General features: G+C 38.8%; 1 protein-coding gene across 1 annotated transcript in view; it reads right to left on the minus strand.

The window, feature by feature from the left end:
• Positions 1–16,066, minus strand: part of LOC149078264 (uncharacterized) — a 49,462-nt gene extending 33,396 nt beyond the window's left edge. Inside the window, exon 1 of the mRNA XM_089241874.1 lies at positions 15,849–16,066. The gene's annotated coding sequence lies outside the window, so the exon portion shown is untranslated. The remainder of the gene's footprint in view (positions 1–15,848) is intronic.
• Between the last annotated feature and the right edge of the window lie 398 nt (positions 16,067–16,464).

Genomic DNA, 16,464 nt, shown 5'->3' on the forward strand with positions numbered 1-16,464 from the left:
AGATACTATAATTTTACACGCGATCTAATAATAATTATTTTGTTTCTTTTCGGAAGTGCTGAACGTCTCAACAACGATAATCTCTTAATGACGGCCACATTTTTTCGGTTCCGTTAGTTGCCATTGTTGAGAAGTTTCGCTGTACCGAACGATGTGAACGGTGCATCTTCTCTCTCTCCCTCTGTGTGTTCGTGATCTAGCGTTTTATATAACGGAACAATTGTTCGCGAGAGGGTTCTAAACGCATTTATGTATATATACGCAGTTTTTTTACACACACGTAGTTACGCCGTTTTTTTTAGAGAAATTCGTAGGAAGCGCTCACGGTGATGTTCGCCCGTGAGAAACGAAAAAGAGAAAGCAATCAAGAGCTAGAGAGAAGAGATTATCTCATTTGAAAAAAGAGAAACGCGATTCTCGTGCACGTGAGCTGTATTAATACGCTTTTTATAGAAAACCGGACGGACCGGTTGCAAAGAAAACAAAATCGCGAAGATGATGAGGGTCTTGGCGGAAGAAGAACAACGACAGAGTGAAAGTAAGGTTTTGAGCGCGCGTGTAATAATAATAATAATAATAAAGAAAACTGTGGTCGGCACAAAAGCGTTTTTCTGGACTGGCTGGCGATAGGAATTGGAGCGAGTGAAAGTGGTGGTCGCTTTTTATAAAGAAAGAGAAAAGGTAAAATTAGGTCACGCACAGGAACTTCCGGATTCCTCAATATCACTTCTGTTTTCTCTTCTCTGGTCAGGAAGCCTTCGATCCAACAATAATAATAATACTCCATAATATGTGTCGACCAAAAAAATGATATAAGGAAGAGAAAGAAAGATTATCTCTCTTTTCTTTCTCGCCTAAAAGACATATTGGCGGGCAGAAAATATCGCTTTTCACATAGAAAATGCCCCTTTTTCTCCCTCGTCGTTCTTCGTGTGTTTTATTTCGCATTTTCTGATAGCGCCATAAACAAAACAATAGCATTTATAATCATATTATTATTCCATCGTTAAGGATGAGGGAGTGACGGAGAGTGCAGAACGACCAGTGGCGCCAACAAACGTAAACTGAGATACAAATGGCCTCTTCCATAAATATTCGATTTCTGAGGGAACGGTATTGAAAGTGACCAATATTAGCTCTGCCAAATACCACAACAGCCACCGCTGGGAAAAGTCAATCGTACCTCCATGAGGGTGGGACACGAAATCGAATAGAAAAATAAAACGGAATAGATTAGTATTATAGACGGTAGAAAGCAATATGGCACGTGCACAAACCATTTAGGTGACGTAAAACATATCTAGACCTACGGAATTCGAAGCGCAAAGAAACGCAAAGATAAATTGGCCGCCGCTGCTTGTCTCAAAAAGCATAAAAATATTACATTTCGATACAAAAATGATAGACCTTTAAAATATAATAAGATAACAACTTGAGAACTGCGGAAAGACTAGCACGTCGCATTTTGGGACTTGATAGGACATTAACATACAGTCGGTGAAGTTGACGAAAATGTTAACTATGACAAAACAAATTTCTACAGGTCGGATAAGTGATACCATGTGAGAAATAGCACACGCCACACATGTTACTAAAATTGACGAACATTTAAAATTTCTCATGGGAAAATACTGTGGCAATCACATTGACGCTTGAACATGCGGTAAGTCAACTTATATTATGTCAAGGAAGCTGGAAACATTTGCATAAACTAGTATAGCAAATATATGAATGTAATGTACGTCTTTTTACTTTTGTTACACAAAAGTTCAATGTGGCCGGTTTGATCTGTTAATAAAACCCCAGGGATGTGTATATAAATCGGCTGCAATGAAATCGGTCATAAACCCAAACCTGAAGACAAGTTCGAACTAATCGTTTACGAAATCTATATATATATAAAATTTATTTTCTGTGTCTGTCTGTGTGTGTGTATGTTGTAGATCGATCGTCACCAAATTTTTCATATATACCAAATGGGGTCCGACTTGAACGATAGGCTACTTTAAAATTTCGTCAGAGCAGGGCAAATGCCCCAAATGGACAAAAAACTGTCGGACAACAATGGTTTTTGAGCCTCAACAATAACTTTCAGAACGGTTACTTTGGTTACCGTGGTTCCCTAGCAATGCGTTTCAGACGTGTATATGCCTTTACAATGGTTTGTCATTTCTCTAATCCTGTTAGTATATATGCATAATAGTTTATGCCTTTGTAATGGTTTGCCACATTTTCAATAAGTAATGAGGCTTTTTGATTAGACGCCATAATCATCATCAGCATCGCTTTGAGAGTCAGGAAAAGAGTAATCCTCATAGAAATCAGTGTTAAAATTGCCGATTTTACTGTAGAAATGCGGAAATTTGGTGGTGTTTTCTGTTTATCAATAATTTTAAAAATTGTATAGAATTCTCCATTTTTGAAATATTGAGTTCGCTTAGAGATATACGAAGCCCAGGAGATTGAATATGAAGTAATTATCCGGACCTGTATATACTTTTGAGTTTGATACCCATGTAATGACATTGATTTCAACTTTTTATTTATATCTTCTCAAGCATGAAAATCAATGTCTCCGTTTTGTCTTTTAATATTCAACTGCATAAATTCATATAGTTTAGGTTGTTTTAAAATTAATTATGGGCCCGTAAAAAGTACATCTAACAAATTCCGCAGCTTTAATTTTACATTTTTGGAAGCTGAAACAGGCAGATAATTAACTTGAAGTTTGGGGGGGGGGGGGATAGAAATACATAGCGCCCCTTAAAAAAGGAAAGAAAAGTATATATTCATTTCTACGTTTCTTCAAATCTATATTTGTTTATTTCATGAGTCGCGCAGGAAGTCGCCATGGTGGTTAACTTAGACACGGTTTGCATGTGCCTCAAAGAAAGAAGGAGATATCACGTGATCCAAAAAGCCTCATTGTAGAAAACCCCGGGCAGCGCCGGGTATTATAGCTAGTACGAATATAATGATAAATAATTCGGTGAAACGATATTTCACCGAATGAAATATCGTTTGATTTGTCTGAACAAGACTTATTATTACTATCCTCAGGCTTCTCTCCGAACTTCAATATTTTTGAGATGCGTAGTGAAAATGATTTTATTATGGTAAGAACAACTGGTCTTTTTATTCGAACAAGAAACTGAATCCACATGTTTAGGGTACCGTTAGAGTTATTTACTTAAAAAAATGTCATCTAACCGTATACGCCAAAAACTTTCATGTTTTTCGTATACTTTCAGAGATATCGGCGTATAAGAGTGCACCCGTTCAGATTTAAGAAACATATTCACGTCAAAAGTGATGAAAAGCGTTATATATATTTTTGGTATCACACATGTTCGAGGGGCATCGCTACACACGAGATGATTCCGAACGCGAACAGGAATCAGGTTTTTTTGTTTCTTTTCAATCATCACTCAGGAATAAGAGATTTGAAAAAAAGATTCAAATGTAAATCGAATTATATATATATGCGTCGTCACAAATCATTAGTATATGAACTGAACGACCATTTAATGATTATATGCGTATTAAATCATAACGCAGAATTGGTGCTCATTTGAAATCTATTATTATTAATAGTTTTTTTTTACCTAATTACGTGAAAATACGTTTCCTGTTTCGCGTGCGTATGGCCTTAACAGGGAAAAATCTGATAAAAAAAATTGTGTTCAGTGAATATCATCACACAATAAATCAAAAAAGGTTACTCACACATTCTTTTATAACTATTTGTTACTTCCTTAATGCTTTTCTCCAGGTATCTCAAGCTGCCAATAGCAGTTGACGTTATGAAGAGGTATACTCTGCCCCCCCCCCCACCCCTAAAAAAAAGAGCACGTGTCTACATCTGTAGCTCCGATAAATTTTCCATTTGCATAGACATAGTATGTGTATTTCATTAAGCGTCATCGAAATTTTTTGTCCGATACTAAAAATAAGTGGAAATTATTAAGGAAAGTTTCCATCGTCATTGACGAAATCGCCAAAAAAGTATCCCGGAAACCAAAAAGAATTTTATTTTGATAGCCAAAATAAAACGTAAAACGTCAAAATAGTAAACAATCGTCAATTGCGGGGACTTCTTGCCAGGGCAAGGGAAGCAAGACACACTTTTTGTGTTGTGTTGTGTTTCACAATCACTCACTTTATTTTCATTTTAATTTCTGCTTTCCACGTTTAAAGACAACCTTTAAGAAACTATTGTTGGCACGGAGAACATTGAGTAAATTTTAACTGGCCTACATCAATATGTCTACAGACGATTCTTTTCCTTCACCCGTTTTCTAGAAAAATATTCTATTTATCAGTATTGAGTCCAGTTTACACTTTCACAAAAGGAAAATTGCGCCAAAACAAATCCGAATTTCTATTACTTCATTTTGTTTGTTTATTTTGCAGCGAAAGAGTGACGGCCATTTTGTCACAGCGTTTTGTTTGTCATGTATAATAACATACTTCCAAATGAGGAAGAGAGAAAAGAAAGAAACCGAGCCGTGAACCTGCTTCTCTACAGTAATTGAAAATTAATAATCGTTGGCCATGATGCAGCCTCTAATTATACACACCGATGAAGGAGAAGAACGAATCGTCCTTTAAGACAGTTCAGCGCGAGACAATTCAGCGCAGTGATTATGTTTTGTAAATAGCAATTCCCTTCCCACTCTTTCCAGACCAGCATACGTACTTTCAAAATGCTTTGAAATGATTTAGAAAATAAGGTGTCGTGTGTTAAAATTTTCCGACACATAAATATGTCGTCGTCATCAAAAAATGTCTCGAAGATATCGGATCGTGCACGAAAAATACTACAGAGACGATAAGGAAGGGAGAAGATTTTCATGATGTAAATAATTTCGAAGACACCTGGATTGAAAGGTCAACACGAAGAAATCGTTGGGGAGATCCAAAATTTGTGCTGTAGGACTATTTAATCAGTTCGACGCCACTATATTGACGTCTTTGCAAAAACAAATAATGATATTGAGGGCTGGCACATAATTCGTTCACTATTGACGTCCATCATCCCAATATTTGGAAATTCATTAAGGCTCTGCAGAAAGCTAACAGAAATGAAATTAAATTAGTGACCAGCGCATCTTCGGTCGGGTCCCAAGTCTGGAAAAAAGTGGGAAGGGAATTTTCATTTACAAAACATAATCGCTGAGCTGAATCGTCTGGTGTTGAATTGTCGTGACGCTATCCTTTAACGAATGGCCGCTTGACCAGCGATCACAACACCGAGGAAATTGTTAACCGACTCTCGATGCTCGCTCACTCTTTTTGTCTAGAAAAAAGAACGAAGTGAGATATTCGTTAATAACACTGTTCAACAAATTTTCACGGAGTGTTTGTGTGAATCCATTCGAATGAGTTTATATATATTTCTATGACCATAAAGCAGGGCCGTAACTAGAGGGAGACAAGGGGCAACTGCCCCGGGCGACAAAATTTAAGGGGAGGCAATTTTAGGGGGTAACAAAGAACAGTGTTATAAAATTATCGAATTTTAAAGTTGTAGGGGCGGTAAAAATCCTAGTTATGACCCTGCATAAGGGAACAGAATATTATTACATAGCTAAATCATTATCTCTAGTATATGAAATAAGTGCCCGAGGGTAGGTACAGTGCTCGTCTTCCACCATGAAGGTTGCCGTCAGCTCCGTAAATTCTGACCGGGCCACAACCAGCTGCTTGGTTAGCTGGGGTAAGCACGCATTTTGGCGGCCCCCTTGGAATGTTGAAGAGCCCTTCTGATGCGGCGCCCGGAGAAACAGAGCCGCCTGCCTCCCACCCCGTAGTTGCGACCTTGCCTTAGATTATAGGTATTTCCAAAAAAAAAATTGGAAAAAATACCGTTGTAGAGGGATTTATCTTTGTATCGAGTGTCGTTGTAGCGAGGTTTCACTGTATCACAGCGACACAACTATGTAGTTCTGGGTATATTGATTAGTACAACTTGCCCGGATTGCAAGAAGACGATTCCCAGGAAAGACCATGAATTAATTTGATTTCTAAAGTTAATCTCAGAGGATCAGGAAGTCCCTCTTTCCTTGATTTGCTAGTTGCTGAGAAAATAACACTTCTCTCTACTATGGGTTTGTTGCAAGGACTGACAATTTTCAAAATAAGAATCGTAATGGATAGAGAAGACCAGAAACATTGGCTATCACGGCGGACGCCAACAAAGGATCGAAAGACGCAGTGAGAGCAGTGCCGTCTTAACGCATGGGCCCGGGAGCCTCAAGAGAAAAGGGGCCTCACCAAAATGAGATTTGGTTGAAATTTCCTAGAATTTACCTGGTAGGGCCTCAGAAAAACTACTTGGCCCGGGGGCCCATGACGCTCTTAAGACGGCCCTGAGTGAGAGTGTTGTTTTCTTCACTTGTGGGACTTTCCGATTGGTTTATACAAACATTAAGAATGGGGATCAATCAAAATTTCAACTGGTTAATCGAAAATTTTTAGTCCGTTAATCGACTAAAACCTATAATTATTTTAGGTTGGTCACAGATTTTGAAACTACCGTGGTTAAGGGGGGGGGGTGCACGCAAATTTTCCAAAAAGCACATTTTCGAATTTTTCAGTTTTCAAATACTATGTCCAATGTTTTGCTCTACCCTGTAACAGAAATATTTTGAAAATATTTTAACATAAACTGCTGGGAGGAATTATAGGATATGCTAGTGTTTTTCATTATAAAAATGCTCTTTTCTCAAAACTAAGTTTTTTTGTTAGATAAGGCACATTTTTTCGAACTCAATTCATTCAAATGTCTTGAGCTTTGTGCGTCTCTCAACACTGTAATGCTATATTCTTTAACTCGGGATTTTTTATTAAAATCATCTAAAAAAAGTATGCAACAAATCAACAAAATTTTGGTGATTTTTGAAAAAGTTGCATGATGTTGAAGATAAAATTCAAGAAAAAATAACCAACAATTAAAATCCTAAAAGCTCGTATTATATTGTGTAAAAATATCTATAGTATTCTGCAAAAACAATTGAGTGCATGTAGTGAGTAGAAAAGTTTTTGTATGTTCCTTAAAGGAAGGAGATATTTTTCCCGTAGAAAAGCACGGGAAGATAAGATCGTGCACCAACCCCCTTAATATCTCTATACTGTTGCATTTTTATTTTGTGGGAAAATATCAACGAAAAAGACGTTCTGGAAGTTCATAAATGCCGAGAAGAATTCGAAGAGACAAGTTCACTGGTCTCTCCGCCGGGAATCGAGTCCCGATCCTCTTGAAATTCGGACCAGTGCGATATTCGTATCTACTACGAAATACTCGACTTTGCTTTCCTTATAGGCCTACTCTTGTGGAAGGGGGGGGGGGAAGCATAAATATCTAGAAATTCTCTTTCCTTGATTCATTGAGATGAGGAAAAACAATCTTTATCTCTGCATAGAAAAGTGTATCAAAGTGTGTTTTGCTCCTGAATGATATTCGGGGGTAAAATATTTTCCGGTAATGAAAATTGTTTTTCCTTTTTTTATATACTGTGGAGGGGGGGGGGGAGAGAATGATTGTTTTCTCCAAAACTCCCATCAAACTTGGTAATTTGAAAACGAAATCGTCATCGATTTCCGTTTTCGAATAGACCTTTATTTCCCCGTGACAAAAAATGTAGTCAAAACCTTATATATGAGAGTACAACTAATCAGCGACAAGACTAGCGTCGGAATTGAAATGCGGGGGAAAACTCAGCAATTTGATTACCGCTATCCTTGCTATCCTGCTGGTTTTCTGCCGTTTCCCAACTTCGAGACGTGAATACGAGCCCGTCTCCCATTTTAAAAAAGTCTCTCCGCAGAGAACAGGCAGACCTACTACACGATACTGACATAACATGAAAATTCAAACATTCAACTAGTTTTACGTCAAAATATACAAGACAGATGGCAATAAGATGTAACAGGCATAATTCTGAGAACATAAATAGTTTAGAACAGGAACTCAAAAGCACGCATTCCAGCATGTACCAATTCGTTAGAAATACCGAATGTGTGTACGAGGTGCGTGTAAGGTTAAGTAATAGTAGCTATATACTTGCTGACTAAAAAAATGACTCTATCCTTGCGTACTAAAACTAAATTTTCATCGTTTTAGTTCGGTGAAAAGGCACTCGACACATCGTTTATACGTCATTTTCTGAGAAATGAAAGAAAGAATAGTACATTGCATGAAAAAAAACGGTATCGAAAGTTTCGGGGCACATACAATGAAATGTTTCTCATAAATATGGTCACTCGGCTAAATAAATCGAGTTAAGTTTCAAACTTTTAATGGCAAATTCTCATAGAGTCGATAAACTCAAGCAAAATTTTCAAACGCTATCAACCGGAACAGGCCTAGCTTATATATTGGGGACATTATATAAAGAATCGATTGAGAAATCTATTCCATCGAGAATTAATCGATTAAGCTCGTTTCCTTTTAAATATGTTGTGAAGGAACTTTATATATAAATCTAAATAGGCTGTAGATTTTACTAATATAAGTATAATAGAGTGGCCACTCAGTGTATACCATACTATATTATACATATGCAAGGTCCCACTTTGACATGAAGTACCCACGGTAAAGTACGAATTGAGGCTGTGACCAGTGTCAAAAATATGTTTCAAGTCAGGGAGTATGTTTTCCAATTTTTTTTTGGGGCCACCAAAGTCATGGGGACCCTGAGCGAATGCCCCACTTGCCCATGCACAAATCAGGCGCCGTGCATGTTGACTACTACTACTACTAAAGAATTTTCCTCGTAAGGGATTGTGCTGAAGGGTTCTGCCCGCTCTTTGCGGAAAATTTTTTTCAAATGGGAAACCCGCTCGCATTCGCATCTCGAAACCGCAGAAAGCAAACTTCAGCCGCCGACCCCGACGACCACTGCGCCGTCAACGGGAGTCGATATGAACCTCCCGATGGTCCATTACGTTTCATGTGCAATCGATGTGTATTTGTGTTGTGGTGCCCACTGTCGCTGTTGCGAGTGTTTGCGTCATTCACGACTGCCTGACATACGATCTCGCTGCACTGTTTTAAACGGATACTTGTGTGCGTGCAAATGCGTCGAGACCATAAGAAAACATTTTAGCAGGCTTAAAACGATTCAGTTCCCCTTCTTGGGTTTTTGGTTTTGGTTCTCCAACAGCTGTGACCACACCAGAGGCGGATTACGGTCGGTTGAGGCCCCGGGCGCAGAAGAAAATATTGCCCCTTCCCCCCTTAAATTAGAAAAAAAGTATAAAGTTGTTGTTTTTCGATGCCCAGGGTGCTCGCCGACTCTGGACCACACCGTACCGCTTTTTCTGCTTCTTTATGAGAAGTGCGAAAATTCTATCAAAATAGGGTTGGCGCAAAACAATTTCCCCCTTCAAACAGGACCGCAGCTAGATGCTTGGTCATCCGGGGCAAGTGTGCATTTTGGCGCCCCTTGTAATGTTGAAGGAGAGGTTTGAGAACAAAATTTGCTCCCCCTATCTGGTTCAGCGCCCGGGGCACGAGACCCGCCGGCTCCCCCCTAGTTGCGGCCCTGCCGTCAAAATACGTTCACCCATGACTTTGCTTCACGAACTTATCACAGGGGCTTCCAACGTAATGTTGATGAGTCTGTTCTACAGAACTCACACAAATATTTGAATATTTATCCAAAAAAAGTCTCTACTGGCGTCTCAAAAGCATCATAGCAAAGGCCAATTGAAAAAGTTCTTAAGCACCACCTCTAGCGAAACATATTTATTGCCATAAATCATTATGCCAGATCTTATCGTGGGTGCCCAAGTGGCGTGGTGGTAAGATGCTGTCACGGTCCCGGGTTCAAATCCGAGGGAGGATATAGTTAAGATATTTTCCCTAATGAGCTTGAGGCGACCACCGATAGATAGTACCTTCATTTCCAGCCCATCTCATTAATGGCAGTAAATTGCAATATATCGATATGACCAGAGTTGGTGTTTGGTGAAGTAGTAGATCTTATCGTGGAAGCCCCTATGCAATGAGGTTCGTCGCACAGCATTTTAATACCTCTATATCTGTGCGCAAAATTACGAAAATAATATGCTACCTTATACAACATAGGAATTTTTCCTCTGCTTAGCAAAAACCTCTGTACAAGGCCGTAACTAGAGGGGGCGGGGGGCAACTGTCCCGGGCGGCAGTTTTAGGTGGGAACAAAGAACACCATTTCAAAGTTATCAAATTTTAAAGTTGTGGGGGTGGCAAAAATCCCAGTTACGGCCCTGCCTCTGTATACAGGGAAGAATTCTCAGTCACTTTCAGACTCCAAACCTCCATACTTTGCAAACTTATTCACCATGAAAAAATGGTGCTCTCCTTTGTTATTTTTGTTCATAACCAATAAACGGGTAAAAATAAATTTTAAAAGAATCAAAAACTACGGACAAAGCTTCTTTCCCTGGTTTATGCACTTCTTTTAATCTGCAGATTTTTTTTTTTTTTTTAAAAGACACTATTTTGTTAAAATTAAAATAAAGAACAGTTTTGCGAGTATTGGGGAGAAACAAGAAAGTTTTCTTATTTGAAAGCTCTTCGCGTTCCGGGATTTTTAAGGGTTCCGTGGCGATATATTCAGGCATCTGTTGTTTTCACTTCTAATATTGAAGCCATGCTATAGCACTAGAACACGAAACACGCATAATCCTGACAAAATAAATACGTTAGGGCCACACACACGTTCCGGAAATGGGCTGAATCGTTAGAAATTCCTTAGAGGACAAACATTTACGAGGCGCATTTACGGTTAAGAAGTAGGAGAAACTGTTATACGTACCTTGACAGTGTTCTCTAGCTGTTGTTTTTGTTGTGCAAGACATTAGAAATACGTAACCTCGCAACTGAATGTTGTTTCAGTTCTTCGTCTGTGACCTTGACAGAGATTTCGCACGTTTTAGTAACAAAATTACGCTCTTGTTTTCACCGTGTTTCTTCTCAACATATTAGTTTAATGAATGTTAGTTTACTCACGTTTAGTGAACTATAATCAGTAGTTATAATCTATGGAATTGCCTGATAAACCATACTAAATGTTCACATTCAGTTTCAAAGCACTATAAACAAAGTTATTAATATTTTTCGCAAATAGCGGAGCATCGTGTAATTTGAAACAAAAAATACCGTGTACCTCTGAATGGTATAAAACTTGAGGTTTTCTTTGGAATACTCAACTTACACATTAATTTTTAACTCTTCTTTTACGTTTGAACACAATTTATATTTAAAATTTTATATAGTTCTACACTTCTCTCCTACACGAAAACTTCCTTTGATTCCCTGTCAAATTTGTAGGGAAAAAACAGAAAAGTTTACAGAGAGTTACCAAGTGAGGAGAAGTGAGAAAATATTTTATTTTTGATCAAGGATATGTTTTATCTCTAATGAGAAATCATTTAGCATCAAAGAAACTGACAAAACTAATTATGCATTTCATCCACATAAATGCGTTCCTACCTTCATTATTGTTACTTTGTGTGTCATTAATTTGATACTTTTTTTTAATATATGATTTATATTTTCAAAGAAATACTCCTATTTATTAATTTTTCCAGTTATATTTGGACTTTTTGTGCTTGTAATTTCACCCTATTTCAAGGTACACGACCCAACGTAGTTCTTTGGAACATTTAAGCTCGCTCTTAAATTCATATTTCACGGTTGTTGTACAACAGAAATGCAATTTTAATATCACCCGATATTCCGTACTGTATACAGATACTCAAAATGAATTTAGTGAAATTTTATGGTAAAAAACTGACATGGAAAAAAGTTTGAAAAATAATGTTCCTAGATATCACACTCTCCTCCTACATGTAGTCCGTATCTACTACAATCGATCCCGTTCATAGCATTCCCACTTATAACGTTTTCCCGCTTAGTGCGACTATTTTCGGGGTCTCAAATCGAAGTAATTCTTATTAAGATTTCCCGTTTAAAGCGTTTTCTCGCTTACAACGTTTCTTCATGGTGGTTTTATGGAAAACGGTATAAGCGGGATCCACCGTATATAAATACGAACTTCTAGTAAACCTACATCAAAACAGGGTCATTATTTGATTACTCAGCTGGCTCACGCAATGTTTATTTACCTTCATAGATTCTCAGTGTTTTCTGGAGCTGTGACAAACTTAAAGAGCGTCCTGATCAATTATTTGGTCTCGAAATTATCTTAGAGCAAGAAAGGCGAGCTAGAAATTTTCTGTGGTGCGAGTCAAAGCTTCTTTCGATCCACTCTAAGCGCGACCTATTCATTACTTTAAGAACCGGGGCCTGTATTTCATATTCTTTTTTTCCCCCTCCCCCCTGTCCCGTCCATGGCCCGAGTTATTATAACTTATTCATGCTTTTCGTGACTTCACCAACATACACAGGGCAAAGACAAAAAATTATTGTCCTTGAAATCGTCACTGCGTTGACAATATTGGAATTTGTGTAATTCCAGGAGAATGAAATGCGGAATGATACCAGAAAGTCGGAAGTCACGTGACGACAAATATGGTGGCATTATTGAAAATAATAATGATGATGATGATAGGATACGGTAAGAACCCGTTCTAAGTGTGAATAAAGTGTAATCTTTTGAGGTGAAATCTAAATCAGGAGACTGGGAAGGCCTTTCTATGCAAAAGGCCCTGGTCAGCTAATAGCATGTGGGGGTCTGGTCCGTTCCCGGCATGCCAGGAAAAATGAGGTTCAACAAAGATCGCAGTATGCATTCAGCAAATTCAATGGATTTTCAGAAAAAATATATTAAAAAAAATTAGGAATCTGTGTGCCTCAAATTTCCCGGCATGCCGGAAAATATGGGGATTCTGCCATGCTGGCTAATGCGGGGAATACGGTAAGTAGTAGTAGTCGTCTGTGGATGCGGAGAAATCGTGAGTATCTGGGTTCGATCCCCGCGGTAGATGCCGTGGTGGTCGGTTGAATTTCTTTTTCTGTGGATTTTCAACATAAAGCAGTGAATGCGAGCTATTCGATATTTTAAAAAAAAAATCTCTCCACAGAGAGCAGACGGACCTTCAACGGATACTTACATAAACAAGGAGGCATCAGACATCGAATATGGAAGTGGCGGAACTTAATGGTGGGGGAGGTTATCATAATGACATGTCGTCGTCCCCTTATGCCAAAAACATGTGAAATTACAAATTTCCAAACTTGGGAAATGACGTTTGAATGTTTACTCTGCCCATGTTATTCTATGGATGTCATTTTCCTAAAATGTTTTGTAGCATGTGTTTCAATGCGGCTACACATTCGTATTTCTGGCAAAACTTAGACAGCAAAAGAAGTGATCCAACCCGCTAATAAACCAAAAAAGTAAAATTTGCACATTGATGTCTCTGACATAAAGGTGGGTGGGGCGATATGCACAAACACCTTCCCGAAATTCAACACCTTCCGGAATGCTTACAAGGCGCATGTAAGATTTCAGTAGACTGCTATTAAACCTAAGATCAAGACGGGCGGTTGCTGAATCTACTGTTTTTTCGTTCAAACTATGGAAAGGGAAGCGCGAAAGTAAGAGTAAATTGAGTAAATTTCCGTTTCTGGTTGCGGTCCTGCGCATCACGATCTAAGGAACTAATAGTAGAAAATAGTTCTTGATTTCAAAGAGAAAGTAAATTCACACAAACGTGAAAGTAAAAACTTCTTTTTTCTAAACCGCGTTTTACCTGCATTTATGCTATTCTTTCCTTCAACTTTCCTCCGTTTTTTGAATTCAAATATCTCTGCGAATTTCACGTTTTCACGAATTCTCAAGTTTCACTTTGAAACGTGCAATTTCTTTTGTTGACCTCGGGACACACGGGGCAACAACTTTCTAATTAGGTTTTTGAGCACAGGGCATCCGCATAAAAAGTTTTTTTAATATTATATTATTTTAATAACCATCTCTTAGGTGTACGCATTATCTGAATACTTTCCTAACTGGAAGTACGCCTAGGATCAACTCTGTTTTGCCAGTAATTTACGGTGCCAACTGTTGGCTCTATGCACCCTGTATAAAAAACTGCGATAGCCCGAAATTGTGAAAAAGCGCCTAACGAGTTTTGAAAAACACAGAAAAAAAGATGCATATGCAAAGAAAAAAAGTCTCTAATTTCAGCGTTTCTCAAGCTGTGGTTCGCGCATTAGGGGTGGACCACGAAACATGAGACAGGTGGTGTGCGAGCACACTAAAAAAAATTTGATTCTAATTAAAAGACAATTAATGAAATTATCAAGTTTTAAGTGACAAATTACTGTTCAATTAGGCTCAAACATTTTGGGTCAAACCCACATAGAATACGTCAAACTATTTGAAACATTTTACTGGTCTTCTCCAACTGTACTTCACTATAGAGGAGCCGGGTGGCGAAAAATCCAAGCCACTAAATATTCTAGCCTAAGGGACTCAACATGCACATTCCAATTTATTCCTTTGATCATCCTTATCATTGGCGTAGTTCAAATTTCAATCATTCAATTTTCGTCAATTATTCGTACGGCATTTGTATTATAAAATTCTTTCATCCAACAGAATCCAGCAAACTCCAGTAAATCCATATTACGAGGATATTTGACACAATTTCGGGCCGAAAAAACATCTCTCTATATGCTATCGCCACCTGGGATGGCTATTGCAGTAGTTTTAAGGGGGGTGGCTGCAATGTCTCCACTCAGCGTTCCACGTTAATATTGCGTGTTATAAGAAAATTAAGGTCGTGTCTCTGGTGTATTGCTTAGCGCCTCCAAGAGGATCCGGATTTGATTCCCGCAAGAGACAAACCACTTTCCTTTCCAGATTCGTTTCGGCATTACATCCAGGAAATTCTATTTTTTTAACAAAGAACTGGTATGGACTCTGCCACGACCTTGGGCTGGAAGAAATCTCGGCAACGGGATGAGTTCGGCGGCAGGGTTCTGGCGTTCATTCAGTACAAGGATATTCGACAATCGATGGCGCCAGAATTTTAAAAAATTACCCCATTCTGACAGGATTCTCAGACCCAGAGAGCCCAGGGATCTCTCTACATTATTATTAATATATATTAAATTTTTTAAGATTGTTATACACAATAAAGAAGGCCCAATGAAAGTCTTGGCCATTGGGCCCCCAGAAAAATCCTAGCCTGGGAGCTCCAAGATGTGAGGACCACGAAAAATGAATATTTCACACCACGATCACTGCGTCGAACCCAATCGAGGAGATCAATATCTATTGAAACTGAGAAGGTTTCGCTGAAAGTTGTGCGTTTCATTCCACCAGCTCAACGAAAGAATTCATTTTTCTCTAGGAAACTCTATAAAACTTATAGAGAGGAATAGACACTTAACCATTTGAATAACTTTCATCGTCGGAACTCTGAGAAGGTTTCGCTAATGAGGGTCGGCGAAAGTCACCGGGCATTAGCCCTGCGTCATTCCTCTCACCCACACGCTCCGTCAATGTGCAAATAATCAACGCGTCAAAGTTTTTTCTTGTCTTTTCATTCGTTAAATCCAGCGAAAGCTGGTGTCGATACAATTTGACTTCCGATACTGAAAACGATCTGCAGGGGTTCTCAAATTGTGCGTCGCGGTTCGGGTGATATTGACGAGGCCCGTTCAGAGCTTCATTCAGTGGTTATTTTTTAGAATGCCACGGGGTTTGCCGAGGATCAGCAAAGACTAGGGCAAAAGAGCAGCAGGTGGGAAAAAAAAAACACCTTAACAGAAGAAAAGTTCAAAAAAATTTGAATAAAAATCTCGCTTTTGCCAGCCCATAAAAGAATTTCATCGTTTCTTGAAGGTAATTGTATCTCGAGGTGAGATTAATCAGAAATGGACTCACCTTTGTCAAAGTAGTTAGAGACGATAATAAATAGTCCATGCAAAAAGAAAACACACAACCCCAAGGAGAGTCTTTTCTTCTTCGATTTTTAATCCACGCGCGATTCTTTTGACGGCAGCATCACCATCCGGTTACGATGTCAGTGGTGTGCATCCTTCGCCTCGAATACATTATTTTGTCCGTTCCCGTCACTCTCTAATGTCCGATGTTTCCGTTCATCTCCGTCGCGTTGGTGGAACTCCGTGAGAAACTAGCCGCGCGATCGCGTTTGGCGAGATCTTTGAGGTTTGGCGATTATTTTTCAATAAGCAAACACCTGATGATCGAGGAAAAAGGTTTCAGTTTTTCTCTCCCACCATCAGATTTTATTTTTACCGATGTGCTGCTGTTTGCTTATGTGGGTCACTATTTGCTTCTCTCTGATGGCATGTGCTCGCCCCTTCCCTTCCCTTATTATTATTATTGTATATTACTGTACTTCCTCACCCCCTTCATCATTTCTTCACGACCTCAAAGGCCGAAACAAACATTCCGGGGGAAGTCACGTGAGAAAGACGATCATCTCACAAGATCGACGAGATCATTCCATTAAACCAGTGATTCTTAACCTGGGGCC

This window comes from Pholcus phalangioides, unplaced genomic scaffold (assembly GCF_987345545.1).
Source record: "Pholcus phalangioides strain wild (caught in Gottingen) unplaced genomic scaffold, Ppha-v1.0 ptg000014l_1, whole genome shotgun sequence".
In the NCBI taxonomy this organism is placed as follows: domain Eukaryota; kingdom Metazoa; phylum Arthropoda; class Arachnida; order Araneae; family Pholcidae; genus Pholcus; species Pholcus phalangioides.